We start from the raw sequence: 18,384 nt of genomic DNA, 5'->3' as shown, positions 1-18,384 counted from the left end.
ATTTGAAGACAATGCTAAATTTTCTTTGTCCATTATCCAAATACCATTGTTTGGGTTATGTCATGAAATTCCTCTCCCCTTAACTAAACGGTTATCTACTTTCTATCCTATCATGGATATCATGCTCTGCTTGTCCTTGGGAAGGATATAACCCCGAAACATGTGTTGTGATATCTTCCCGTGAGTCCCTGTTCTTGATCGTACACGTTTGTGTGTGTGATTAGTGTATGATTGAATCGGGGGCGTCACATACACAGTGATGTGTGTGGCCCAATGAGCACAACCGCCAGAGGTGGCGATCAATACTTCGTGACTTTTACCGACAACTTGAGTAGATATGGATATATCTATTTGATGAGGCACAAGTCGGAAACTTTTGAAAAGTTCAAAGAGTTTCAGAACGAGGTTGAGAATCAGCTCGGCAAGACTATAAAGCTTCTATGATCTGATCGTGGAGGTGAGTACATGAGCCAGGAGTTTGATGATCATCTGAAAAGCCGAGGTATAGTACCTCAGCTCACACCTCCGGGTACGCCACAGAGAAACAGCGTGTCGGAATGGAGGAATAGGACCTTGTTGGACATGGTCTGGTCAATGATGAGCAAATCGGATTTACCATTGTCATTTTGGGGATACGCTCTAGAAATTGCAGCTTTCACACTTAACAGGGTATCATCAAAATCCGTAGACAAGACACCACATGAGATGTGGACTGGGAAGAGTCCCAGTTTGTCTTTTCTAAAGATTTGGGGTTGTGAAGCATTTGTCAAGCGACTTATGTCAGACAAGCTTACACCTAAGTCGGATAAATGCATATTCGTGGGATATCCGAGGGAAACCTTGGGATATAGCTTCTACAACCGGGAAGAGAACAAAGTGTTTGTTGCTCGGAACGGGGTTTTCCTTGAGAAAGAGTTTCTTAGTCAGGAGGCCAGTGGGAGGATTGTCCGATGTAGGATGTGGGGTTCCAGCAAACCCTTAAGGTTCGAACGCTGGGGTGCGCGCGAAGTCTCTCCCTCCCGATCTACGCTCTAGCTCGCTAAGATCTTGCGGACGAACTCGACAAACTCGCAACACAGAAAGACATGGGGTTTATACTGGTTCGGGCCACCGTTGTGGTGTAATACCCTACTCCAGTGTGGTGGTGGTGGATTGCCTCTTGGGCTGATGATGAACAGTACAAGGGAAGAACAGCCTCCTGAGGTTGAGGTGTTCTTGTGCTTGTGAACTTGTGGCGTGAGGATTCGATGCCTCTATTGTGGTGGCTAGCTCTACTTATATAGGCCCTGGTCCTCTTCCCAAATACCGAGCGGGAAGGGAGCCAACAACGGCGGGCAAATTTGAAGGGGGAAAGCTAGTATAAGCTATCCTGACAAAAGCGGTCTTCGCCTGCGAAAAGCTCTGGGGTGACACCGTCTTGGGCTCCACGATGACCTCCGCCTTGCTGTCCTCCTGGTCTTGGTCTTGTTGCACCAATATGGCAACCTTTGCCTGATGCCTCGGTACTCTTCGCCTGCGCTGGCCTCCTTAGCACCAAAGAGGAAATAGAGACGCTGCGTGCACTGGTGCCCGCCTGGCACCCGCCTGGTACCGTTCGTCACGGCTCACGTCACGAGAGCCTTGTGAGGTTTGCCTCGCCTTGATATCTCCGCTCCTCGTGAGCCTGCTTGGCTAGGCCACTCCAGAGGAGGTCTTGCGTCCTCCTCCTCGCGAGGCTTGGACCCTCGCGAGGGTCTTGGGTGCCTTGTTGACAAAGATGGGCCGTGCGGCCTGCTGCTTAGCCACGCTGTGGGCCGCAGGCAGGCAAGTCTGGGGACCCCCGTTCCCAGAACGCCGACAGTAGCCCCCGGGCCCAAGGTGCGCTCGGGCTTGGCTTCGCGGTGAAGCCAAGGGTCAAGTTCGGAGCACCGCGGGCCCCAAAAGCCTGCGGCCTCGGTCGACGCGTGGCGGTTGATTGGACGTGGGCGCATCCGCTTCCCCACGTTGCCTCGGCAACTGCACGACTTGACAAGTCCCTGCGACATGTGTGGAAAACCATCATTACCTGCGATCGTGGGAGACGCCGGTTGGCCTTCTCTTGCTATAAATGGGGAGGGGGGTGGAGCCCCCGTTGCCCATCTCTTCCTTGCTTGCTTGCTTCTCTGCTCCATTGCTTGCAGTGCCATCGATGGCGCCACAAAAGAAGTTCTCTGCCACTGAGAAAGGAAAGGCCCCTCGCGAGGGCCCCGGCTCCCCGGCGCCCATGCGCGGTCGCGGCCGTCCACGCAAGCACGCCGCGACCCCCGCCGTGGCCCAACGTCGGGGTGGCGCCGCGGTACGCGGTGGGGATCGTCCCATCCATGGTGGTTCAGCCGATGAGGGAAGGCACGCGATGGTGGCGCGACCTCCCCGCCCGCGCTTTTATTCGGCTGAGGTGTCGCTGGAGTTCGTTGTCTGGTCGGAGAGCCCGGCCGGCAGCTGGCTCCAACTTCCACGTTTCTTCGCCGGCGAACTGCCGGCCTCTGGTCCGAGCGGGCTCTGGCTGCAGGCGGACGGCTGCTGCAGCAGGGCCTCTTGGGTTGCGGTCGAGACTTCCGCTGCGGGCAACATAGCCCTGGCCCGCGGCTGGCAGACGTTCGCCCGCGCGCGCGGCCTAGGCAGGCGGTGCACCCTCCACTTCAGGTACAATGGTGAATCGACCCTTTATGTGAGGGTGTTCGGGGAAGATGGTCGCCGCGCCGGGTGCTGCCCCGAGACGAACGACGGTGAGGAGGTGCTCGGCCTTGGTGATGGTCGCGATGAGGACGAGGGCGAGCCTGCCCTCGGCGGCGACCGCGTCTCCTCCAGCTACGGTGGCTCTTCCTCCGGTGACAGCTCCAGCAGCGGTGGCTACGACCAGCTGTCATGTCGCCGCGCCCGCTTTGAAGGAGGCAGCGGGTCATCTCGTCGTCGCACATCCGTGAAGCGCGAGGAGGGGTCTGGCTAGGCTCGGGGCGTCGCCAAGGGCCTGCCTCCGCGGGTTGCTGCAACACTGCTTTGCTTAGCTTTTTCTTTCTTTCCTCATCGGAAAATGAAACCAGTATGGGCCCAGAGGGGCGTGTATCGAACTGTGGTTCTTTGGTTAATGCATTGTGCGAGTCGTTCCCATGCCGTGTTGTTATTTTGCGCAAAGATAACTTAACCTGGTGTGTTTAGGAAGGCCTTTCCCTCACGTGGTGTCCGCGTTGCTCGGAAACTGCAAAAACTTTGTTAGGGGGTGTACCAAAGGATTTGCCGTCCACCCAAGCCTTGACTTGGCGCCTTGTATCGCGGTACCCAAGGGGCACGGATTTAGGAGAGATGTGCCAGCTTCCAGGCTCGAACGAGGGTGGCTCGCGAGACGGCAAAGAGAAGAGAAATGCTTGCGAGGGCACCTGCCTAGCCCCCTTGCAAGGTATGCGAGAGAGAGAACATGAGCAAACTAGAGCCGAAAAAAGCGATAAAAGGCTGGGGAACCAAATCAGCAACGTACACCAAGAGCAACTATGGTTAAGGAAAAGCGAGCCAACTACGGAAAGCAAATGAAAAGCCGCGTCCGGCACCTAATCTAGTCCTCAAGTCTTCTCACCAGCGCGGAGCTAAGTGCTGTCCACTAGGCGTGGGAGGGAGCCCTAGGGCCTGAGGCCGGTGCTCCTGAGACTCCGGGGCGTGTACAGCCCCAACTCATTATTACGTGAGAGTGTGACGGGCGGCGATTCTTCACAGGCACCGGGCCTTCTTCACAGGCTCTGGGCCTTTCTTCTTAGGCTCTGGGCCTGGCTTCTCAGGCTCTGGGCCTTGCTTCATGGAAAGAACTTCCGGAGGTGCTGGATGTTCCAGGCATTCTGGATGGATGTCCCATCATGCGTCTCCAGGCGCGCTGCACCCGGCCTAGAGACATCAACGACCCTGAACGGGCCCTCCCACATGGGCGAAAGCTTGTGCAGCCCTTCCCTGGAGAGGACACGCCTCAGGACGAGGTCGCCTACCTCGAGCGTCCTAGTGCGGATGTTGCGGCAATGGTACCGCCGCGGAGCTTGTTGGTACCTTGCCGCCCTCAATGCGGCTCCGCGACGGTGCTCCTCCCCCAGCACGAGATCCATCCCCCGCGTGGCGTCCTATTGTGTTTTGTCGAACACCAGGACCCGCGTGGAGCGATGCTTGACCTCATGAGGAAGGACTGGCTCAGCTCCATAGATGGGGAAGAATGGAGTCTCGCCCGTTGGCTTGGTGGTAGTGGTACGAATGGACCACATCACGGACTGGAGTTCGTCGTGCCAGCCCCTGCCGCAGGCCTCCAGCTTCTTCTTGAAGGTCCTGGTCTTGAGACCCCTCAGGACCTCAGCGTTGGCGCGTTCGGCCTGACCATTGCTCCTGGGGTGGGCTAGCGAAGCGTAGCAGATCTGTGTTCCAAGGTTAGCACAGTAGGTTTTGAAGAGGTTACTAGTAAACTGCGAGCCGTTATCTATGATGATGCAGTTGGGAACCTCGAAGCGACTCACGAGGCCCTTGATGAACTTGACAGCAGAGCCGGCTGGAATGGTACGGACGGCTTCCACTTCCGCCCACTTGGTGAACTTGTCGATGGCGACGTAGAGATAGCGGTAGCCCCCTGGCGCTCGTGGGAACGGGCCCAAGATGTCCAGCCCCCAGACCGCGAACGGCCACGTGAGCGGAATGGTTTGGTGGCCCTGTGCAGGCTGATGGATCTACTTGGCGTGGAATTGGCAAGCTTCACAAGACTTCACCAGCTCGGCCGCGTCGTTGAGTGCTGTAGGCCAATAGAACCCACTGCGGAACACCTTGCCAACAAGGGTCCGTGACGACGAGTGGTGTCCGCAATCACCGCCGTGTATGTCAATCAGCAACTCCCTTCCTTGATCGCTGGAGATGCAGCGCAACGTGACATCATTCGGTCGCTTCCTGTACAACTCGCCGTCTTGAATGCAGTATGCCGTGGCCTGTCGGGCCACGCGCTCCGCGTCTTCTTCCTTGAATTCCTTGGTCCAGCACTCCTCCTGGGGCTCGAGCGCCAGGAGCAGCCGAGCTCCTGTGATTGGGCCGCAGGCTGGGGCTCCCGTGGCCGGGGGCTGTGGGAGCTCCTCCCGAGGCTGAGTCGTGCTTGAAAGAGGTGGCGTAGCCGATGGCTTGAAGAGCCGCTCTTCAAAGATGCCGGGCTCTTGCAGTTGCTGCTTGGATGCTCTCTTGGCGATGTCGTCGGCTTCCTTGTTGGTGCCCCGGGGCACGTGCTGCAGCTCCAGGCCCGAGAACTGCTTTTCCATCTTGCGCACCTCCGCAAGGTAGGCCTCCATGTGCTCATCCTTCGACTCGTACACTTTGTTGGAGAAGTTGACGAGGAGCTGCGAGTCGCCCTTGACGGTAAGGCGCCTCACCCCCAGAGCCGTCGCGGCCTTCAGGCCAGCTATGAGGCCTTCGTATTCTGCAATATTGTTGGAGACCTTCTCGCCGTGCTGGAAGCAGATTTGCACGGCGTAGTAAAGCTTGTCCTGAGTGGGCGAGATGAGCACTGCTCCAGCCCCCGCGCCCTGGTGCGCGAAGGCGCCATCGAAATACATGACCCAGCCGTCTGGTGCCTCACTTCCTGGGGAGGTGGACCGGTCTTCTCCTTCCTCAAGAGCCGGGGCATCGTCCATTCTGCCACAAAATCAGCGAGCGGGGCTCCCTTGATGACCCTGGTAGTCCTGAACTCCAGCTGGAATGCTTGCAGCTCGATGTTCCATTCAGCGACCCTTCCGGCCGAGTTCGGGCTCCTGAGTACCCTCTCCAATGGGTAAGATGAGACGACCTTGATGGGGTGGCCCTGGAAGTAGTGTCGCAGCTTGCGCGAGGCCACCAAGAGTGCAAGCAGGAGCTTTTGCGGCATGGGGTAGCGTGCGCTCGCGTCCCACAGTACGGTGCTGACGAAGTACACCAGGTGCTCGACGAGGGCTGGCACACTGTTGAGGCTCGGGTCCTGCGGAGATTGTGGCATATCCTGAGGTGGAGGGTTTCCTAAGACCTGACCGTCCTCAGGAGCATCTGTGATGTTGCCCTGCTGAGCTTGGTCTTCCGCCGCTGACGGCTCTGCCGCGCCTTCCTAACCCTGCGCTGCATCAGATCTGGCTTGGCGCGGCGCAGCCTTGTCTTGGCGCTCCTCCTGAACCGCCACCAACGCCGCGCTGGCGGAGTACGGGGTGGCGGCAAGGTAAAGTACCAGAGGCTCGAGTGGCCGTAGTGCCACCATCACCGGGGGGCTGGTGAGGTATTTCTTGAGGTCTTGGAAGGCCCGGTCGGCCTCCGGGGTCCACTCGAAGGGGCCCTTCTTCTTCATGAGCTTAAAGAAGGGCAAGGCACGCTCGCCTAGCTTGGAGATGAAACACCCTAACGCGGTCACCCGTCCTGCCAGCTTTTGCATCTCCTCAAGGGTCTGTGGTGGGCTCATGTCTTCGATGGCCTTGATCTTCTCCGGGTTCGCCTCGATCCCTCTGTGGGATACGAGGAACCCTAGTAGCTTACCGGAGGGGACGCCAAACACGCACTTCTCCGGGTTAAGCCTCAAGTTCACCCGGCGCAAGCTCTCAAAGGTCTCCTCCAAGTCTTGAATCCACGTCTTCGCCTCGCGAGATTTGACCACTATGTCATCAACGTAGGCCTCTGTGTTCCTGCCGAGCTGCCGCCCCAAGGCGATGTGCATCAGCCGCTGAAAGGTTGCGCTCGCGTTGCATAGGCTGAAAGGCATGCAGGTGTAGCAGTACACCCCACACGGTGTCAGGAAGGCCATCTTCACCACATCCTCCACCACCATCTTGATTTGATGGTATCCAGAGAACGCATCTAGGAAACATAGCAAGTCGCACTCGGCGGTGGAGTCGACGATTTGATCGATGCACGGAAGGGGAAGGGATCTTGGGGGCAAGCTTTGTTAAGGTTGGTGAAGTCGACGCACATCCGTTCCTTCCCACCTTTCTTTGGTACCACGACTTGGTTCGCCAGCCATTCGGGGTATCAAACCCCTCGGATGGTACCTGCTGCCTCCAGCTTGCACGTCTCTTGGACGATGAAGGCCTGCTTCTCAGTGGACTGCCGTCTTGCCCGCTGCTTCACGGGGCGCATGTTGGGGCACACCCTTAGATGATGCTGGATCACCTCTCTCGGGACCCCTACCAGCTGATTGGGCTCCCACGCGAATATCTCCTTGTTTGCGCGCAAAAACCTCACCAAAGCTTCTTCTTGTCCCGGGTCAAGGCTGGTTCCTATGGTAAAGGTGGCTCCTGAAGACCCGTCCTCGTCAACCGGCACCTGCTTGGTCTCCGCCTTGTCTTGGGTGAACAACAGCTTCTTCTTGGCGGGCGCGGTCTCCTTGGCCTCGGGCGTACTAGCGCCGGCTGGCTGCGCTGCTGCCGCGGTCTTGAAGGCGAGACTGAGCGCCATCACTGCCTCCTTAGTGTCCCCCTTGATGGTGAGGATGCCCTTGCTCCCTGGCATCTTCATGAGGTTGTAGGCCGGGTGAGTCGCCGCCATGAACTGAGCAAGAGCCGGGTACCCGAGTATGGCATTGTACGGGAGACCGATGCGGGCGATGTCGAAGTCCACCAGCTCAGTCCGGTAGTTGTCGCGTGTGCCGAAGGTGACAGGGAGGCGGATCTGCCACAGAGAGTGGGCAGCTCCACCACCCACTCCTGAAAAAGGCTTGCTGAGGCTGAGCCGCTCGGGCGGCACGTGGAGGAGGCTGAAGGCTTCTACGGAGAGCAAGTTGAGGCCGGCACCGCCATTGATGAGGGTCTTGGTGACGGCCACGTTGCAGATGGTAGGCGTGCAGAGCATTGGGAGTATGCCAGAGCCGGCGGTGGAGCCGGGGTGGTCTTCTGAGTCGAAGGTGAGGTCGGCCTCCGGCGCAGCCCAACCCGACGGAGCCCCCAGGCGCTTGGAGGTCGCCCCAATCTGATGGAAGAAAGGCTTGACGTGGCGATCTGAAGGCGGTGCTTGAGAGCCACCCAGCAGCGCCACGACTGCGTGGTGCGCCGGCACTGCGTAGCGCGCGGTGAAGAGGTTGCGGAGTTCCTCCCAGGATGCCACCGTGGACCCCGGGAGGTTGAGAAGCCAGGTGCGCAGCTCGCCGGTGAGGGCCATGGGGAACCAGTTGGCCATGATCTTGTCATCGCCTCCGGCTTCAAGGACGGCCTCCTCGTATGCCAGCAGGAACGGCGCCGGATCTGCCGCACCATCGTAACGCGGCGGCATCTCCGGCTTGAACTTGGTTGGCCACTACATCTGCCGTAGGGCGAGGGCGAGGGCCCGGTACCCAGACTCCCTGCTGCTGGTGTCGGTCGCAGAGGCGGGTGGGGGCGCACCTGCCATGGGAGCGAAGCGCGGTGGCACGGGGCGCAGGTTGTTGGAGAGGAGCTCCAGCGCACCCCTACCTGGCGCGCCAAATGTCGGATGTGGGGTTCCGGCAAACCCTTAAGGTTCGAACACTGGGGTCCGCACGAAGTCTCTCCCTCCTACCGATCTACGCTCTAGCTCGCTAAGATCTTGCGGACAAACTCGACAAACTCGCAACATAGAAAGACACGGGGTTTATACTGGTTCGGGCCACCCTTTTGGTGTAATACCCTACTCCAGTGTGGTGGTGGTGGATTGCCTCTTGGGCTGATGATGAACAGTACAAGGGAAGAACAGCCTCCTGAGGTTGAGGTGTTCTTGTGCTTGTGAACTTGTGGCGTGAGGATTCGATGCCTCTACTGTGGTGGCTAGCTCTACTTATATAGGCCCTGGTCCTCTTCCCAAATATCAAGCGGGAAGGGAGCCAACAACGGCGGGCAAATTTCAAGGGGGACAACTAGTACAAGCTATCCTGACAAAAGCGGTCTTCGCCTGCGAAAAGCTCTGGGGTGACGCCGTCTTGGGCTCCACGATGACCTCCGCCTTGCCGTCCTCCTGGTCTTGGTTTCGTTGCACCAATATGGCAACCTTTGCCTGATGCCTCGGTACTGTTCGCCTGCGCTGGCCTCCTTAGCAACAAAGAGGAAATAGAGACGCTGCGCGCATTGGCGCCCGCCTGGTACCGTTCGTCACGGCTCACGTCACGAGAGCCTCGTGAGGTTTGCCTCGCCTTGATATCTCTGCTCCTCGTGAGCCTGCTTGGCTAGGCCACTCCAGAGGAGGTCTTGCGTCGTCCTCCTCGCGAGGCTTGGACCCTCGCAAGGGTCTTGGGTGCCTTGTTGACGAAGATGGGTCGTGCGGCCTGCTGCTTAGCCATGCTGTGGGCCACAGGCAGGCAAGTCTGGGGACCCCCGTTCCCAGAACGCCGACATCCGACTTGAAGAAATTCGAGGACCACTCGGAGACGGCTCGGCTGGTGATGAGATCATACCGGAGTCAATCAGGAAGCCGTAGTGTAAGCGGCACCGGAACCATGGAGGTCGAAAAGATTGCGCAGAGTGCGTGATGTATTGTTGCTAGAAAGCGACGAGCCGGCCACATATGCGGAAGCGATGGTGAGCCCAGATTCTGAGATGCCATGAGATCCGAGTTAATGTCCATGGATGAGAATCAAGTCTGGGACTTGGTTGATCCGCCGCCTGGCATAACAGCCATTGGTTGCATATGGGTCTTTAAGAAGAAAACCGATGTGGATGGAAATGTTCAGATCCACAAAGCTCGGCTTGTCGCTAAGGGTTATGGACAAGTTCAAGGAATTGACTACGACGAGACTTACTCGCCCGTAGCAATGCTAAAGTCGGTGAGGATCGTACTAGCTATAGCTGCATATTTCGATTACGAGATATGCCAGATGGATGTCAAAATGGCTTTCCTTCATGAAAATTTAACCGAGGACGTGTATATGATACAACCCGAGGGTTTTGTCAATCCGACTAGCGCTCGTAAGGTATGCAAGCTCAATAGATCCATTTATGGGTTGAGGCAAGCATCCCGAGCTGGAATATTCGTTTTGATGAGGTCGTCACTGGTCTCGGTTTCATCAAAAGCGAAGAGGACGCTTGTTTATACAAGAAGTTAAGTGGGAGCTCAGTAGTGTTTTTGATCTTGTATGTGGATGACATATTATTGATCAGAAATGATGTTTCAATGCTGAACTCGGTCAAGGAGTTATTGAATTGCAAGTTTTCAATGAAAGACCTTGGTGAGGCAATGTATATTTTAGGCATTAAGATCTATAGAGATAGATCGAGGAGGCTGCTCGGCTAAAGCTAGAGCACATACATAGATAAAGTGTTGAAGCGGTTCAACATGAGTGAGGTGAAGAAAGGGTTCTTTCCACTCTCACATGGTATAAGGCTAAGCGAGACTCAGAGTCCTTCGACATCTGATGAGCGAAGCAGGATGAGTAGGATTCCGTATGCCTCGGCAATCGGATCCATCATGTATGCCATGATATGTACAAGGCCTGATGTTGCTTTTGTAATAAGCCTAAGCAGATACCAGGCCAACCCAGGTGAGAGTCACTGGGCAGAGGTAAAGACTAGTTTGAAGTACCTGAAAAGGACTAAAGAGATGTTCCTAGTTTATGGAGGTGAGGAAGAGCTTGTCGTAAGGGGTTACGCCAATGCTAGTTTCCAAACCGACAGAGATGATTGTCGATCACAGTCCGGATTCGTGTACGTCATGAGCGGAGGAGCAGTGAGTTGGATGAGTTCCAAGCAACATACGGTGGCCGATTCTACCACAGAAGCCGAATACAGTGCGGCTTGTGAAGCTGCAAAGGAAGGTGTTTGGATCCGGCATTTTCTGGATGATCTTGGTATTTTCCCAGCCTCAGTAAAACCGTTGGACCTTTATTGTGATAATTCTGGTGCCATCGCACAAGCCAAGGAGTCAAGGAATCACCACAAGGTCAGACACATAGATCGGAAATATAACTTGATATGAACGATCGTAAAGAATGGTGATGTAGAGTTATGTAAAATTCACACGGATGCAAATGTTGCAGATACGTTGACTAAGCCGCTTCCACAACCCAAGCATGAGGGGCACACTAGAGCTATGGGCATTCGATGTTTATTCAATTGACTCTAGTGCAAGTGGGAGACTGTTGGAGATATGCCCTAGAGGCAATCATGTATGATTATATTTCCTATGTGTTTATGAATAAAGATAGTCCTTGGACATTATCAATGATGTGTATCAGCAAGTACGTGACTTGTTTGTGGGACTATGCATTGTATGATGACTGTCCTAAAAGGTCACTAGTCGAAAGGGCTGTGTGGACGCGCAGCCGACTAGGCTAGCATATGACACGGTCGATGGCTTGGTCTCACTAGCCTAGCATTGGATGCTAACCGGATAATATGGACTCGGAAGGATTTGGCCAGATTCGACATAGTCAGATCCGAGTCGAGATAAGGTCCGAGTCGGACAGACCCAACTATGAGACGTAGCGATATGTCATCTATTTGTCTCTAGTACAACATACGTTCTATGCCCTAAGACCTGAGCTGGCGCATGTACTCGCGATGGTGATAGACCTACTTTGGGCCGACCAAACGCTATTCCATGACTGGGTAGTTACAAAGGTAGGTTTCGGGCTTGTCCAGACCCATGCTGCGAGACATGGTCGAGCAAGATGGGATTTGCCCCTCCGATCAGGAGAGATATACTCTGGGCCCTGTCGGTGTCAAAACCGGCAGATGTCGGGTAGGGGGTCCCGAACTGTGCGTCTAAGGCGGATGGCAACAGGAGGAGGGGGACACAATGTTTACCCAGGTTCGGGCCCTCTCAATGGAGGTAATACCCTACTTCCTGCTTGATTGATCTTGATGATATGAGTGTTACAAGAGTTGATCTACCACGAGATCGTAGAGGCTAAACCCTAGAAGCTAGCCTATGGTTATGATTGTTGTTGTCCTACGGACTAAACCCTCTGGTTTATATAGACACCGGAGGGGGCTAGGGTTACACAAAGTCGGTTACAAGGGAGGAGATCTACATATCCGAATTGCCAAGCTTGCCTTCCACGCAAAGGAGAGTCCCACCCAGACACGGGACGAAGTCTTCAATCTTGTATCTTCATAGTCCAACAGTCCGGCAGAAGTATATAGTCCGGCTGTCCGAGGACCCCTTAATCCAGGACTCCCTCAGTAGCCCCTGAACCAGGCTTCAATGACGATGAGTCCGGCGCGCAGATTTATCTTCGGCATTGCAAGGCGGGTTCCTCCTCCGAATACTCCATAGAAGATTTTGAACACTAGGATCGTGTCCGGCTCTGCAAAACAAATTCCACATACCACCGTAGAGAGTATAATATTTCCACAAATCTAATCTGCTGACAACTTTTCATAGTGTGACGTTCTGCCGTGGTCTGGTCATGACGAACCGTTTTTCCCAGCCTGCGACTGCACGTGTTGCGAGGCGGTTTTATTGGCACGTCTTGTCGAAGCAAAGATCGTGTTCCTCTTATCACGGGATTCTCATCAATACGCGTGTGGGTAACCCAATCGTGCCCGTTGGTATGACTCCTCGATTTTAGGCAAGTTCCAAACGGTCACGCGGAGGACGCTTGATATTTACCCTCTTTATAAAGGGGCTTCAGACCTTCAATCATGTCCGGATCCAACCTTCAAGGCCGGTGGATAGCCTCCTCTGTCAGAGAGGAGGACATCAAGAAGCTAAGAGAAGCCAGGTATCTGACCGCTGAAATCTCGCACAGGCTGCCTGCTCCAGGGCAGGTCATCCCTACTCCGAACCCAATGAGAGTGTCGTATTGTTTCCCACTTCCTCCGAGGGCTAGGCTTTAGTCTTGATCCCTTTGTTAGAGGGCTTTTGTTCTATTACGGGCTCGATTTCCATGATCTAGCTCCAGATTCCATCCTTCATATCTCGTCGTTTATCGTCGTGTGTGAGGCCTTCCTCCGCATCACTCCACACTTCGGCTTATGGCTCAAGAACTTCAATGTAAAGCCAAAGATGATCGATGGGCGACACGCAGAATGCGGAGGTGCCATAATAAGCAAAGGCGCTGATGCTCCATGGCCAAAGGGTTCCTTCCCGGAGATGTCCAACTTATGGCAGCAGAGTGGTTTTACATCACGGCTCCCCGAAGTACTAATTGGGCAGCTGCCCCCGCCTTCCGTTCCGGCCCCCCGCCACAACTGGCGTCATGGGTTAACAATGGGCTGGACTGGGTGCCAGTTAATGACGTGCCGATATTGCAGAGTCGCATCCGAGATCTCCTCAAGAGAGATGTCGGCCTTGTCAAGGTAATGCAAGTCATGCTAGTTCGTCGGGTCCTGCCATGCCAACGTCGACCTCTCCGTATGTGGGAGTTCAACCCGGAAGGACCGCGAACTATTCAACAATTCTTCGGCCTGACACTCAAGGAGATGTATGGATTGTTCTTCAGATCACCAATAAAGTGTCCGGACACCACCGAGGATGCGGGTCTAAACTACAATCGTCCAGATACCCACGTAAGTAATTCTGCAGCCGAACACGCTGTCTTTTAATTTGTCACAACATCTATCTAAAAAACCGCTCATTGACCAGGACTGGATAAAAAAGGCGAAGATGATCAGGTGTTCGGCCCCCTTCTCGAGGGCTCACCGGATCCTGTACTAGCCAGGATGCTTGAGCTCGCACCTTATCAAGCGCCATCAGGGGAAGATAAAGGAAGGAATAAAGAAGCCGAAAGCGGGCCTCACTCATCACTCATCCAAACCGAGGGAATTAGTGTCTCCGCTAAGGAGGATAACCGGGGAGAAGAATCTGAAATTCCCTCTCCCCAAGGAAGGAAAAGGACCGCCTCTGAAGACTTGGAAACAAGAGTTTCCAAACGAGAGAAGAAACCTTCACCAGAGGGCCCTGCCCCGGAGGGCATCCTTACCGCACAGTGCCCGCAAGGGGATGAGCCCTCCACCGAGCTGTAAGTGAACAAGAGTATTTTTGGTAAATATATCCTACTTCATCTCCGAGGACAATAATCGAGACGTATGGCTTGCAGTTCGGACCGTAGCCCTTCTCGATAGAGTTCGTCTTCCGGGGATCTTCTTCCGGAGATGATGGAGAGCGAAACACCTCCCCCTGTCTCCCCGCCTCATGAGGCGGACGACCCTGAGGTGTCATCACGAAGGATTTCTCCTGATCCGCCAAGGCCGGAAGGTAACCCTTCGGCCACCCGAAGTCCGGAGGATTCGGCTCCTAAGGAGAGCAACAGAAAGAGTCCGGGACTGTCCGGTGCGCAACTGGACGTACTGATGGGTCTTCTGGAGCAAGCGGCTATCTCAGAGGCGCATCGTACATTAATGGGTACGGTGGTTGAGAGGATTTCATCCTCCAAAAGTGGGTTGCATGAAGCTTTTATGAGCCTTCTAAAAGGCTTTGAGGTACGCAAAGTAATATATATTTTGACGGTACCGCACACGCTAGGAGTGCCCTATGCAGATAGTAGCCCCTGAGACTCTGGTTGCTGTCCAAAGGCGGCAAACAGAGGATCATAGTCCCAGGTAATGATCATGCTACTTTCATGTGCAGGCGGCTGAGGGTCCGGTGGCTGGCCGGACTTGTGAGTTTGCCGAACTGAAGCGGCAACTTGATGCGGCAGATGTCGACATCGTGCTTGTAAACAAGCGGCTTGACGAGGCACAGGGTATGTATTCTCCGGTGGTTAACAGATATTAAGAGGAGCATGATGCTAGTATCTAAATATGTTGTGACTGCAGATGGAGCTGCCGCCGTGGAAACCCTTCGGGCGGAGCTTGCCCGAGCCAAGTAACAAGCTAGGAGAAGTGATGCGGCCGCCCTAAAGGCGGTCGAAGAATTAAGAGCCGAACAGGCTGCTCATCGCCAGAGCAAAGATAAAATAGCCAAGATGGCTGTTGAGTTGAAGGATGCCGCCGACCGGTATGAGCTTCTTGAAAAGGAAAGCCTAGCGAAAGCGGCGGACCTGAAGAAAGCCATGGTAGCAGCCAAGGAAACCCGCTCTAAAATCAGAGCGGCGAAGGAGGAGCTTCGTCAAGCCGGAGATATCACGGCTGGGAAACCCTTTTTGTTGTGGACGAAGTTCAGAGATCCGAAGTATGCCCCTCTGGATCAATTATGGAGTGCTGCAGACGCGTACTTGGACTTGGTAGCGAGTGCTGCTGATGCGACTGAGTTTTTCAAAGATCAAAAAGATCATGAAGTGGAAAAGTTGTCCTGGTCGCAGTTCAGTGCTCCAACACGTCCGCTGCTGTTAAATGAGCAAATGGCCGAGTGGGCTGAGCTCCATAGGTTGTCCGGGCTTGCCATGAGGTCTGTCGTGGATCATCTTTGGCGGAATGACCAAGGCCGAATAGTTATTTTGGTTTAGTGCAGCGATTCCTTGGTGCTGTGCCGGATATCCACGGTGCGAAGAGGTCAGCGTGCATAGAGGGTGCGCGGATGGCTCTTGCCCGTGTTAAGACATACTGGGTAGAGATGGAGGCCACCGCTATTGCAACCCAGAGTTCGGCCGTAGGCCAGGTATCGGCCGAGCACTATTTTGAAGAAGTCCTAGAAGGCGCTCGTTTAATAGAGGCTCAGTGCTCGAAGAGTATCATGTTCTAGTGACATGTATCCCAATTGTAAAAACAATGCTATTATGATTATAAAGGCTGTGGTTATACTTTTGCCTGAAAGTATTATGATGCCTCCTGTGCGGCCGTTTATGCATGTATATAACCTGAAAGTTTGCAGTCGTCGGCTTCAGCCCCCACGCATATAATGCGGGGGTGTTCGGAAAAGCGCGTATTCACACTTGATCCAACATCTTGGTCCATTAAGGAGGTGATAGCGCGGCGAACAAGGCAATCAGACTATATTGCTTTAACACTTTCACTTAGCCATAGGAGTTTGATGGTGGGGATACTATATAGCCCCTGGTACTTCCGCGTCTATCCGAATGCGGTGCGCGTACATACATGACCGGGAAACCGGTCCTTCATTAATGCGGAGGAATCGCGAAGATTCCGATGAGTCATCGAGTGGTTGACCAGTCTCGCGCTTTATCATGACAGTCAGTTTTCGGCTTTCTCTACTAAGGTGCTCGTCCAGATGAACCAGGGCACAATCGCAGTAGTTCTCCCGGTGCCACCTTAGCCGATAGAGCGGAATGTATGGTAGAAAAACACGGGAGCCGGGCAAACCCAACTATTGACCAAAGACATGATTCAGAGCTGATGCATATAAGGCCAAACTCGCGACGCCGAACACTCCCTAAGGTATTCGGTCTTTACAACATATACTGGGCTGAGTAACACCCTTGATAATGAACCCTGAATTTCCAAGTACGTGCATTAGTCTGACGTGGCGAAATGCCAATAACGCCAGCATCCCTCTCGGTTCTGTTGAGTATCCGGAGGGTGTGAAGCAACAAGAGACAGTAAGAAAGGTTTACACAGGGTCTTAGTCTAAAAAGAAACCTTTGAGCGGGGCCCTGCTGCACGTCTGCACCTGTGTCTCCATTGTGCCGTATCCCGGAGGGGTGTAGCATGATTATCATCTGTAAAAGAGGAAAACTCAGGTGAAAGTCATTGTGTGAAAGATTGGTTATTCTTAATAAACCATTAAAATTCAATCTAAATAAGGTCAAGCCGAACTATAGTTATTTTTACGTGCGGGAAGCCCCTAGCACCACTTATGAGGGTATATCCATCAACCCAATCTCAGGTTTATCTGAGCCAGTGGTGCGGCGGACTCATCTAGCCGTGTCCGCGGTTTTGACGATCGATCATTTATTCTGGTTGGAGAGGCCGTTCAGTGTTCGGCTGCTAAAGCCGCCACACATTCTTCCGCACGTAAGGAACGCTCTGTGTTTCCGCTAACTATGATGATGCCGCGTGGACCGAGCATCTTAAGCTTAAGATAAGCGTAATGCGGTACTGCGTTAAAACGAACGAAGGCCGTTCTTCTGAGTAGTGCTTGATAGCCGCTTCGGAATGGAGCGATGTCGAAGGTTAACTTTTCACTTCGGAAGTTGTCGGGAGAACCGAATACAACCTCTAGTACTAGAGAGCCCGTGCAGCGGGCCTCTGGGCCTGGAATTACTCCTTTAAAGGTAGTATTGCTTTGGCTGATTCTTGTCGGGTCTATCCCCATTTTGCGGACTGTGTCCTGATATATCAGATTAAGACTACTGCCGCCGTCCATAAGGACTCGGGTGAGATGGTATCCGTTGATTATTGGGTCTAGTACCAAGGCAGCAGATCCTCCGTGCCGGATACTAGTCGGGTGATCCCTGTGATCGAAAGTGATCGGGCAGGCCGACCAAGGGTTGAACTTGGGGGTGACGGGCTCCACGGCGAATACGTCTCGGAGTGCGCGTTTGCTCCTCCTCTTCGTTACGTCAATCATGTTCACTGTTTTGACCTCTCGTGGGAATTTTTTCTGTCCCCCAGTGTTTTGCCGGCGAGGCTCATCCTCGTCTTCACTTGGTGTCTCCCTCCCCTTGTGCTCGGCGTTTAGCTTGTCGGCTTGCTTGAAGACCCAGCATTCTTTGTTGGTGTGATTTGCAGGTTTGTCGGAGGTGCCATGAATCTGACATAATCTGTCTAGAATTTTGTTTAGGCTAGACGGTCCATCTCGGCTGCCTTTAAATGGCTTTTTTCGTTGACCGGGTTGAGAGCCCCTGAATCCGGCGTTTACTGCCGTGTTGTCTGGGTTGTCTTCATTGCTTAGACGCTTGCTTTTATGGCGTCGTGGTTTCCCATTATCATCCCTGACTTCGGATCTGCCTGGGTCGCTGGTGCCACTACGGGCCAGCCAACTATCTCCGCCCGCGCACAAGCAGGTCATAAGGCTTGTTAAGGCTGCCATTGTCCTCGGTTTCTCTTGGCTGATGTGTCTGGTGAGCCATTCGTCCCGGACACTGTGTTTGAAAGCCGCTAAGGCTTTGGCGTCCGGGCAGTCGACAATTTGGTTCTTCTTAGTGAGGAATCTGTTCCAAAGCTTTCGGGCTGACTCTCCGGGCTGTTGAATTATATGACTTAAATCGTCTGCATCCGGAGGCCGGACATAGGTCCCTTGAAAATTAGCCCTAAAAGCATCCTCAAGCTCTTCCCAACTTCCAATTGAGTTTTCGGGGAGGCTCTTTAGCCAATGCCGAGCTGGTCCTTTCAACTTGAGGGGCAAGTATTTGATGGCGTGGAGATTATCTCCATGAGCCATATCGATATGAAGGATAAAGTCCTCGATCCAGACCCCAGGGTCCGTCGTTCCGCCGTACGCCTCTATGTTCACGGGTTTGAATCCCTCTGGAAATTCGTGATCCAGCACCTCATTGGTGAAGCATAGGGGGTGCGCGGCACCCTTGTACTTGGATGTGTCATGACGTTCTGACGGTTGTAGTGTTCGGTTTTGATTCTGTGCCGGAGCGCGCTTCCCAGATCCGTAGATGGACCTGGTCATACCGACATC

This window comes from Aegilops tauschii, chromosome 2 (genome assembly GCF_002575655.3).
Source record: "Aegilops tauschii subsp. strangulata cultivar AL8/78 chromosome 2, Aet v6.0, whole genome shotgun sequence".
NCBI classification, from domain to species: Eukaryota; Viridiplantae; Streptophyta; class Magnoliopsida; order Poales; family Poaceae; genus Aegilops; species Aegilops tauschii.
This window is presented reverse-complemented; position numbering follows the sequence as displayed.